Source organism: Strongylocentrotus purpuratus, unplaced genomic scaffold (assembly GCF_000002235.5).
Source record: "Strongylocentrotus purpuratus isolate Spur 01 unplaced genomic scaffold, Spur_5.0 spur5_scaffold_2, whole genome shotgun sequence".
In the NCBI taxonomy this organism is placed as follows: Eukaryota; Metazoa; Echinodermata; class Echinoidea; order Camarodonta; family Strongylocentrotidae; genus Strongylocentrotus; species Strongylocentrotus purpuratus.
Window position 1 is genome coordinate 35,218,735 of NW_022145605.1, and position 11,613 is coordinate 35,230,347.

The 11,613-nt window shown below is 37.0% G+C and overlaps 2 long non-coding RNA genes across 2 annotated transcripts; one reads left to right on the forward strand and one right to left on the reverse strand.

Moving 5' to 3' along the window:
• Positions 1-4,441: 4,441 nt before the first annotated feature.
• On the forward strand, positions 4,442-9,722 carry LOC115926839. The gene is made up of 4 exons (XR_004065295.1): positions 4,442-4,534; positions 6,921-7,030; positions 7,429-7,559; positions 9,232-9,722. It is a non-coding gene; the product is annotated as an uncharacterized LOC115926839 (long non-coding RNA).
• A 1,034-nt stretch (positions 9,723-10,756) lies between these two features.
• Positions 10,757-11,340, reverse strand: LOC115926840. Its single transcript, XR_004065296.1, has 2 exons — positions 11,187-11,340; positions 10,757-11,142 (listed from the first exon to the last, which is right to left on the reverse strand). It is a non-coding gene; the product is annotated as an uncharacterized LOC115926840 (long non-coding RNA).
• Between the last annotated feature and the right edge of the window lie 273 nt (positions 11,341-11,613).

Genomic DNA, 11,613 nt, shown 5'->3' on the forward strand with positions numbered 1-11,613 from the left:
ATATACCATGCACTGAGCGGCTGTAGTTGAAATTATGGATCGAGGTGGCAGGAATACCCCTATTTTCTGAGGGGCGTAGCTCCGAAGAAAATAGTGCCATTTCTGTCGCCGTGGAATCCACAATTTCACTAGTGGCTTGAAATAGTATACAAATATACACTGTCTTGAGAGGTTCTGGTTAAAACTATGCGCAAGAGGTGACTCCAATAGTACTATTTGCTGAGGGGCGCAGCCCCGAAGCAAATGGTACTTGTGGAGTCATCGAGGCCCATAGTTTTAACCAGTACCTCGAATAGAGGCATGGTATATTTGTTTTATAACTTGCATCAAAAATTTATTTTATAAAAAAAAAAAAAAAAAAAATTAGAACAGAAAAATGTCAATTTTTATCTAAAAAGATTTAAAACATTTTGTTTTCATTAAATTAAGATTTAAAAATAAATAAAAATCAATTCAAAAAAAAAAAATTCAACTCCAAAATAGCAAACCCAAATAGTACTCTCATATAGTACTTTCTAAAAATAATTCAAATATTTCTGGTCATGTGACGAGCTCTCAACCAATCAAAAGCCAACAATTTTTTTGATGCAGGATATAATGCGTGATATATTTGTTTCATATTTTTCAAACTTACCATCATAAAAATGATAATACCATAATAATAATAATAATAATAATTTCTGTCAACGAGAATTTTTTTGTTTGTTTTACGTGGTATTACATTTCCATCATTCACAGGTGTTACAAATAAATATTTGATAAACATTCAACGAAGATTTATATTTACATACTATAATTGAAAGCTACATAACGCACGACTTATTTGAAAATGTCAACATCATTATAGCCCAGTGTTTTTAAAGATATCAAGTTCAAATTTACATATTGAATATTCATGAGCAAATAAACACCTTGGGCATCTAACTCCCATGAATTGGAACCTATGTTAAAGATAGACAAAAACTAGCAAACAAATAGGCATACACTTGGTCTTTAAATGAAAAATTAAAAAAAAACATTAGAGAGAAAGAAAAAGTACAAACACCAACAAAATAAAAATAAAAGAAAGAGCTTTGTGGCGTCCAATAAACATGTTATGACACTCACGACACTTTCATTTCCCTTCCTTCTTCCTTATTACAATTTTTATGAATATCATATCAAAGCTAAAAACGACTACATTTTTAAATTTTTCCAACTTACGATGATGGATTCCTATGGAGTTATGATCGATTACCAATTTATACTATTGACTTTTACTTTCTAAAAGCTTCCTTTTTATTTCTGTCGAAGAGGATGCTATTCTCTATAAATTTGCTTAGCAGAATAACATGATTCACTAATTTTGCAAAACCTCTATTGTATGATTTATCCATAAATGTTTGTACTTTTTTCTAAGACATTTTCTTTTTTTTAGTATTGGAATATTTAAGTGTTCCCATTTTCATCCCACGCATATTTTATTTGTTTACATTCAAAGAAAACACAACCTTTCTCACTTCATTTCTCTCCTTTTACATTCTTTAAACTCTCTCGAAAAATCTCGGCCAGTTTTTATATTCTCCCACCTCTCACCCCCCCCCCCCCCTTCTCTCTTTCTCTCTCTCTCTCTCTCTCTCTCGCTCGCGCTCTCTCTCTCTCTCTCACTCCGATCATAACGTGATGCACCCTTTACCCTTCATGTGGACTATGGTCCAGTCAGGCGCCATTTTACAGGCGCACACGTACAAATTAAATCACAATGAAGTTTGCATCCTACCATGTACCTTTTTAGCACGTGGGTAGAGAGAAAACATTGTAGACTCAATAGTGACATACGTGCCATGCCGAGGATCGAACCCATGACCTTCGCATCTCTATTCTAGTGTTTAAACCACTCCACTGCGATCGACACTTTTATACATTCATTAAATGCACATAATTATTAGCATGAACACTACTAGCGAGTGTATGTTTGACGAAAATCACATAGTCGAGAAACAATTGACAATATTGATTTATTCATTGCCACCAACATATGACAGAGAGAATGGCGGGGGGCGAATTTTTTTTCCGTACTCGAGAGAGCAAAAATCCCATGTGCGCATGCGCGTGGACTTATGATTTCTCTGCTACTTCCCATACGAAATGTACATGTATTCGCATGTACTGTGCACGATTCGCGTTCTACGAGTAAACGATGGCATAGTAGTCTTCAAACACAGACTCTGATTTGCCAGTTTGACAAATCAATATGCGTATGTGTCGCGATGTGCTTATTCAAGTCTGTGTAGTTGTATGATTCAGACCCAGTAGTGCATATGGAAATACATTGCAACTTGTATAGAATGGTATAGTAGTCTGCAAGCACAGACGCTAATCTGACAGTTTGACAACATACTAGTAGTGTGCTGAGAAGTACTTTATTCAAGTCTCCAACTTGTATAGAATGGTATAGTAGTCTGCAAGCACAGACGCTAATCTGACAGTTTGACAACATACTAGTAGTGTGCTGAGAAGTACTTTATTCAAGTCTGCGTAGATGTATGATTCAGACCCTACTGGTGCGTGCGTTAGAAATGCATCTCAATGTGTAGAGTGTAGTATAGTAGTCTGCAAGGACATAATAATATATTGTGTATTGATGAGTAGTGATTTTATGCAAGTTTGTGTAGTTTAATGATTCCAGACCCCATGGTAGGCCTATGTATTGTGCCACTGCTCTCTCACACTCTTTCTCTCTCTCTCTCTCTCTCTCTCCATATCTCTCTCTCTTTCTCTCTCTCTCTCTCTCTCTAGCCCTCCCTCCAGTATGCTCGCACTCTCTGTATTACTTTTATTTATAATCATGGTCTGCTGAGAGCCAGAAGGATGTTAACTCTTAACACAACGAATGCCCTTCTGGCTCTGAACAAACCCACACACCATGAGGTCATTTATTGGCCTTCTCAAAACCGTCATTCTGTAATAATATTTCTAACTTTGGTCTAATAACTCCTTTGTCAGTATAATCCATGGTCAAATTAATAATAAAATCGTGATAGAACAAACACACATGATGAAATAAATGATTCAATCATCTTGATTGTGGGCACGAACGGAAAGACAAAGCAAGACAAATATTCAGTTGTAAAATTGATTCGACACATTCCGCACTTAGGCCTAGCCTATAATGTTTTCTTCTTCAGAAATCAATAAAATTGAATCTGGTGTAGCACTATAGGCCCAAAATATTGATGCTCAACGGAGTTATTCATTTTATCCTTTTTTTCCCGTCTAGATCTAGGCCTACTCCTATATCGAAAAAGAATTCGACTCAGAATGCCCTGCTCTTTATTATTACAATTATTTGTTTAATATAGGGCCTAGGCCTAAGTTGTCATTATTTTTATCATGATTTGTGACCAGACTCAGAATTTCACGTGCCGGATATTTGCCGTTAGATGTGTGCATGCATTTTGACGCCAATGGAAAACAAATTTGTATCTAAACAGTTAGATGTATGAGGCGCCGTTTGTAAAACAATTATATAGACAAATTATATGTTATATAATCATTATTTAACAAATAATAACCATTATTTACATATAATGCAAGAAAATGTACGTTTTTATTTGTATATAATTCTTAACACATTTTTATTATTTATAAATAATGACAAAGAACTTTGCATTATTTATATATAATTGCCATTATTTATAAATAATCACAATTCACACTTTCATTATTTATATATAATGAAAAGCATATTTCCATTATATAATATATAATGGAAAGCACATTTCCATTATATAATATATAATGAAAAGCCATTTCCATTATATAATATATAATTAAAAGCGTATTTCCATTATATAATATATAATGAAACACACATTTCCATTATATAATAAATAATGAAAAGCCTATTTCCATTATATAATATATAATGAAAGCACATTTCCATTATATAATATATAATGAAAAGTGTATTTCCATTATATAATATATAATGAAAAGCACATTCCATTATATAATATATAATGAAAAGCACATTTCAATTATATAATATATAATGAGAGGCGTATTTCCATTATATAATATATAATGAAAAGCACATTTCCATTATATAATATATAATGAACAGCGCATTTCCATTATATAATATATAATGAAAAGCGCATTTCCATTATATATTAAATAACGATTGTGTATGCAAATGTCAATGGTTGGTAACGCCCATAATATGAATATTCATGAGCTTGACTGATATTATTATCCTCTATTCCAGGCACCTTTCCATTTTGTGTTCTTTGTGCATTCTTATCAGAAATCCTACGTGCGGTAAATAAGTCTCTGTATCACTATTTTCCTTCTTATTTGTATGCAGATTTGGTTATAATGATTGATAACTGTAATCATCCTCATTATTTTAATAAGAAATTTTTCTATCTGTGATGGAAGTTTTTATGTACGATTGCCTGATCTGAAGACATGACTTTCGCTGCATGCATATTTAATGTATGACGTCACCCACACAGAGTGAGAGCTCGAGGTTTTCTTTGAAAGTTTGATGGTGAGTACAGCTGTAATTACGTTCAAATCTCGTAAATTGAATCATATTTATAAACATATCTGCTGTAGGTATGAATCTGCTGATTTGTCTGTACATTGTGAAGTGGTTTAAAATGGTTATATCTGATGAATTTAGGAGTAATCTACACTCGAACTTTTGATTCGTTATTTATCGTCGTAAGAATTATTGCAGCTCGATTGCCATCGTCACTCCTTGATCCTTGGCCCAAACTTTCGGGCGAGACCCTCTCTGAAAATTAGATACGAGTATAGGGTCTATAGGCAGATCACTTCACTAGCGCTAGCTGCATCAATGATCCAAGCTTTTTGTTACTTTTAGGTCCAACTGTTGAAAAACTACTTTCATAGTTAGGTCAGAAGAAAGTTAATAGCTAACACTAAAAAGCATGGTCACAGTTGACATGAGTTGTGAACAAGCGCCAAAATTTGGACCAGATACCGAGATAGACGAGTACGAGAGTAGACCTCTAGGCCTAGAAAATTTGAGGCCTAGGCCTACAGACCAGTAATTAATTGGACTACCTGTGAACAGGCGCGGATCCAGGATTTCTTAGTGGGGGGGGGGGCCCCCAAATTTGAAATTATGCAAGCCAAAAATTGGTACATAATAGTGACACTGGCAGTGGCGAAATGAGCAAAAACCGGGAGGGGGGGGGGGGGTAGACAAAAAAATCTGCACCACCCCACTCTTACATGCAGGTTCCGCTAGACGTTTCTCTAAAAAAGTAGGTGGGGGGGGGGAGGGGAGGTATTTACGATCGAGTAGAGCGTTGTGAAATTGGCGTGGTGTCTAAGGCGAAGAACCTGCGGGGGTCAAGGGGTGGAACCCCCAGAAGCTCAAGGGGATTGGCATTTAATTGCGGTCAGATGAGCATATCAGCATACCTTATTTGTGACACTGGCAGGACACTAATTGGCATCACTATTCTTTCTTTCTTTATGAATTTGCCATTGTCCCACAAACGCATTAAAAAGTATAATTTATTAAACATTGAGGAAAAATCTCAGAAAATTATGTCATTTCAGCAACATTTGTAAATCACCGGTAATCACCGGTATCGAATTAGAAATAAACCACGTTTGAATTATATTTGGGGGCCATCTGTCAACCCCCCCCCCCCCCAAGTCCCCTTCCCCATCAGTACGCCAGTGCCCCACCCCCCCCCCCCCCCCCCCCCCGATCTACACGTAACTGATCTCCCCTACCTTTCTTCTTTCTCTTTTTTTTTTTTCCCTTTCTCTCCTATTTCCCTTTCTTTTCCCTTCCTACTCTCTGTTTTAGGTTTGCTAGGGGGAGGCAAGGGCCTTTTGGCCCCCCCCCTCCCAGATCCACACATTGTTGGCGGGATTAATCGCAACTGTTCTCCTCTTCTTATCACCCTTTTCTTTTCTTCTTCCTCTTTTTTGTTCCCTTTTAGCTCTCCTCTATCCCTTTCCCTTCCTTCTCCTTTTTTTTTGGGGGGGGGGGAGGGAGGAGGAGGCAAGGGCCTTTGCCCCCCCCCCCCCCCCCCCGAACTACAACTTGTTGGCGGGAAAATTGCAACTGATTTCCCCCTTCTTTTCTTCTTCCTCTTTTTTCCTTCTCTTTATCCCCTCTTTACTTTTTTTCTTTCCCTTTCCTTCCTTCTCTTTTATTTTTTGATGGGGGGAGGGGGAGAGGTTACAGCTGGGAGGCAAGGCTCTTTCGGCCCCCCGATCTCCTTCTTTTCCCCCTTTTCTTTTCCTCTTCCTCTTCTTTCTTTCCCTTTCTCTCCTTTTTCCTTCCCTTTCTCTCCTTTTCCCCTTCTTTTCCTTCTTTTCCTTCTCTCTCTCTCTCTCTTTTTATTTTTGCGGGTGGGGGGGGGGGGGGGCCCCCCTGGATCCGTGCCTGCCTGTGAATGTGATACTCGTAGTCGTACAGAGTCTCATAGCTGTCTAACAAATTAAAACATGATCCCCCCAAATTAGACTACACTGTATACAGGCGTACGTATAGTGGTGCCTGTGTGTTTCTTAAACTCTTTGTTGGCTTAGCCTAATTTGCCTCTGCTCTAGGCTCTATCTTTGAATTTTTGTTTGCTGTAAACACGATTAAGTTTTCTCTGTCATATATAGATCTAGGTCCATATCTATTTTGCGTTTTTTCAATTTGATAGAATGAACAGTTACGAGACATGCATCTAGATCATCTAGAGACTGTAGATCAACTAGATCTGGATCAAGGAATTGAATATAAATTTCAATGTTAGATAATGAAGGAGGGCTTTTTTGGTAAAGAGAAAATCCAAAAGAGAACAGTTAATTCTGCAAATGCTCATCAATGTTTTAATGATCATGCTCATTTCCTTTTATTCTAAGAATTAAACCCCCCCCCCTCTCTTTTACAGGAAAATGTACAGAGACTTGTCACAGTTAATGCAGTACCAAATGCTTGCTTTCTTGGAGTATGTGCTTGAAACAAGAATGTCCTGGAGAAAACAGACCACCACAAGAGAAGGTAAACATATTTACTTTTGATCTAACTTGATCTGTTTAGTTTTTTTCAAGTAAAACAAAATTTTGATGGGTGAGGTCAAGGTCAAACTGAAGGGGATGCAAAGGGCTGGTTTGAGAAGTATGTATTCATGGGATGGCTATGTATGAATCCACATGTCTACTAACACGTTGCTGAAGTGTTTCTCTTTTTAGAATTAACATTTTAAGCTCATGTGCGGGGGGAAAGGGGGGGGGGGGTCCAATACATGAAAAGGAACGACAAGCAAAAAAAAACAAAAAAACAATTGACCTTCAAATTTTGCTGAAAAAGTAAACGTTAAAGACAACTAAAATATTAAATAGTGCTATTTATTTCAAATTTGGTTAATATTTATTGAATTGTTTATAATTCTGTTCCAGGGATTGAGAAGGAGGGCTTCCTGTTGACAGATCAGGGGGTGCCTTGAGGTTCCACTCTTGATGTTCTGCCCCTTACCTGAAAGCGATGGCCTCTTGTGCCTGACATATTAGGAGCAAAGCACAATGGACTGGTAATTAATAATGAATATTACAATGGTTTTTTTAAAATCTGGTAAAGAAACAGATAAAGTCATAGCAAGTGAGCCTGTCATGGCATTTCGAGTGACCAAACATTTGCTCCTGCAACGACTGCTCAAGGCTTTATTTGTCAAATGTGTAGGGTTAGGCCGAGGGTTGCAATTGGGATTGAGGTTAGGTATAGGGTAAGGTCTAGTGTTGGATCCCGGGATGAAGTTAAGTATTTGGATAATAGTGTAGGAAATTGATGTTGAGCAAATGTCTTGAGGAACAAGTGTCGTACAATCAGATTTTCCAGGTGCTGGTGGAGCTGTATGTATTGATACTCATCATTGGCAGTTTAAAAATCTTCCTTTGTATTAGTAAACTAAAAATACGCTGACCCCCAGTTTGTGAAACGTGTATCTGATTTTTACGACCTGCTCTATTGTTTAGTGGTTATGTTGTAACACAAAATGAATTCTTAATCTTAATCCTGGATCCATAGCTAAACGTAATATTAACCCTAAAGCTAATCTAAAACCCTATCACAACTTGAGCAATAACCATATCTTGATGAAATAAAGCTTGTGTTAAGCATTGGCAGACCCAAAGTCAGGTTATCCTAAATTCCTTTCTACATACTGCTATTGTACAAAGTTGATATTTAAGTACATCCCATTGCAAGTTCTAAAATTTATGTAAAAACCTTACCCTGCTGCAAGATGATAGTGTGTGAAGTAAGTTGGCTCATAGTAGAGCATGAATTATTACCTGCAATTCTCAACCAATACACCCTTGCCACCTGCAATCCATCTCACTTTCATAATATATTCTTTAAACAACATTAACTGAAGTTCAAAATTTTGATTAGTTATCAAGAAAGGCTACAAAGAATTGTATTTTTTTTCACACTCGTATAATAGAGGGGGAGGGGGGGGGGGCAGGCTAGCAGTACAACATCAAATTATCTTATATGATTATATCCTGCAAGTGTGATAAAGAAAAATATGTTTGTGTACTAAAAGTGAAACAAAAACAAATCACTGGAAACTTTTGGTTGTTAATAACTCAAAAGTTACACTCAAATCAAAACGAGGTTTTCAAAGCTTAAAGTTTAAGGATGTAAATTCTATGCCATTTCTATGAATGCTAATTGCCATTCTTAAAGCCCCACTGTCCTACTTGCTCTCTCTATATAGAAAACTTCCCCAATCGGTGTCTGTTGGTCCCCCATGATCCTCTCTTATGTTAGTTGAGAGCTGAGTTGATGAGATAGCCACCTGTCAGTGACCTGGCTGGGTGGTCTAATCCCTTCTGGCCCAGTAGTATTGACGGTCTTTAAAACAATGGTCGGAATGTTTGATTAGATCTTTTACTCAGACATGTAGTATATTAGTAATCAAATACATGTTTGGCAATATGGTATTTCATTTCAGACCATAATGAGAAGTAATATTTTAATCTGGGATCTCTCGTTGGCACAGAAAATAAGGAATGTACTCCTGTTGAGCAAACAGTGAATTTATATAAAACTAATAGCCCTTTGAAGATTACTAGAAGAAGAAAAACAACAAGAAAGAAGAAAAAGAAATATACTTGTGATGTCAGCTTTAGATCTTAAAGTGCTTGTAACAATATTGGATTTTTTTTTCTTCTTTCAATTAACATTTTATTCATGAACAGCTGGCTTATTGGAATTGCATGGTTACAAAGATACAAGTGGACTTGTCTGTAGTAGTTGCTGAAGAGGAGCAGTCAGCACAAGGAGCGTGTGCCTCCAAAACGAGGTGGGAACTTCTCCCAAGTTCATCTCAAATCACAAGGCTCTTCAGGAATCAAGATGTAACAATGGAGGTTGAGAAGGAGTTTGCGACCCTCCAGATTTGGACTACTCGCTATATACATTCTCAAACAATGGATTGTAGCACTTCTGCACAAAACTCAACAAGTCATGATTGAGGAAAACGCAACAAATACTCAGTTGAGCATTGATTTATGTGACTGGTATTAGGGTAGGTTTCAGCTTGGTAATTTTATATAAACTATGTCCCAAAAGAACCTCGTTGGTCCTTATGGTTCCACGCCACAAGCTGCTCCCTCCCCTGTTTCGGTATACCGAACCCAGACTATCAAGGGATCAAATGAATTAAAATGCACACTTGATTACAAATGAATTGATCTTTTGAATATTGTCATCATTTCAGGGTGGTTTTGGTTACGGGTTAGTGTGAGCTTTCTGTGCGTAAAATTGAGGGTACGGAGATCAGTGAATGGATATTTCATGTACAATGCAAGAGAGGTGTCTATCTTCATTGGAATTCAGGATGTGAATTCCAATGAAGATGGCTTGTTTATAAGGAGAGAAGCCAGATAGATTGATGTAAACTTAATGACATCAGGGAATGTTTGCCTGTATTGTTTGAATGACACGGATATTGAATAACATGAAGTTAAGTGGAAAGAATGGCATAATATATTCGATTTGTACACCATCCTATTGAATTTTTTTTTAAATAGCATTATATGATAACATTTGTGCACAGGTCTATGGAAAACCAGTAAGTGGCATATACAATAAGATCATTTACCGCAGCTCAAGGAATACCGTAGATATCACTTACCGCAGTTGCTGCTATTTGTGCCCACATGCATATTAATATCAAACAGTTGAAGCTAAAACTAATATAATCTAATTAACAGGGTTTTTTTCTCCCATTATCATAACAAGAGAGAAAAACATACTTTTATAATAACTTCCATTATTTCTTTATTTGATCCACGAGACCGAGTAGTCCAGCCCTTGTGAAACTGTATGTTCTCCAGATTTCATTGTCAGGGCCTATCAGGGGGGGGGGGGGGGGGGCGGATCTAGCTTTTTGCTAAGGGGGGGGGGGGTTGTCCCTATGACGATGCAGAGCATCGCCCACGAGCCGCATTGCGGCGAGGCGATTAATGCATTTATAAGATGGATTTTTAAATTTTTTTTCTTTCTCTCTCGCTGTCTCACTGCATTATAAATTTTTCATTTTCACGACATCAACATCTCTCACCATTAAACAGTTCTCTCATTTCCTTTCCTTTCTCTTTTGCTCTCTCTCTCTCTCTCTGAACTCTCACCTTCTGTTTCCAGATTTTTTCCACATATGATTCTATTTATCCAACCATATATGCACACTAAAAAGAAAAGATATGAAGGGAATACTGTATATAAGATAAGAAACATGTTTAATTTATTCATTTTATTACAACAAACTAATATGTTTACAGATTATAACATTGATGGTCAAATATTAAGCACAAATGACCTCATCTGCTACTTCCATTTGTAGATTACTTTTTTCTTTAAAAATTCAACAAAGCATACTTAGGCTAAATCTGAGCACTATTTTTTTCTCCAGGGAATGTATTGTATCATGACCTGCACCCTTCATTATAAAACACATTATAAAAACATTTCTTAAAAAAAAAAAAAATACCTATGACTCAATGACTGCAATTTTTTCCAGAGAAACAATAATACTGTACAATAGTATATAACATCCTTTAGTGTGATGGTTACTCCGTGGTCCACACACGCACCAAGGTATATCAGACCTTTTATTAACAGTTGCTTGTTTTATACAATATATAAATCATACTCATAGGCCCATTCCCAAATGTTATAATTATTATCAATAAACAGAAATTGATAAAAGATGACCCCTCCCCAAAACTCTTATATTCCAAAAGTTTGATCTTGGCTGACAGGTGGTAACTTGAGTACTTGACTACATCTTATTTGCCCTATAGACACAATATACAAGGTGATTAAAAAATTAAACATACTGCTTGCAAGGTGAAGTTACACGTACTGCTTGAAGAGAATTGTGAATGATATTTATCTATTGGGAGTTTGACAAAATCCAGGTTCAAAAATTCAGCTTCGGAGGGGGGCACATTACCCCTCAACCCACCCCCCCCCCCCCCCCCTGTGCGCGCTTTTGACTGATGTGTCCCCCCAGGAGTGGCGGAGCATCTTCCAAAGTGGGGGGGGGGCACCAACAAAATAGGCACTTTCTGGAAAAA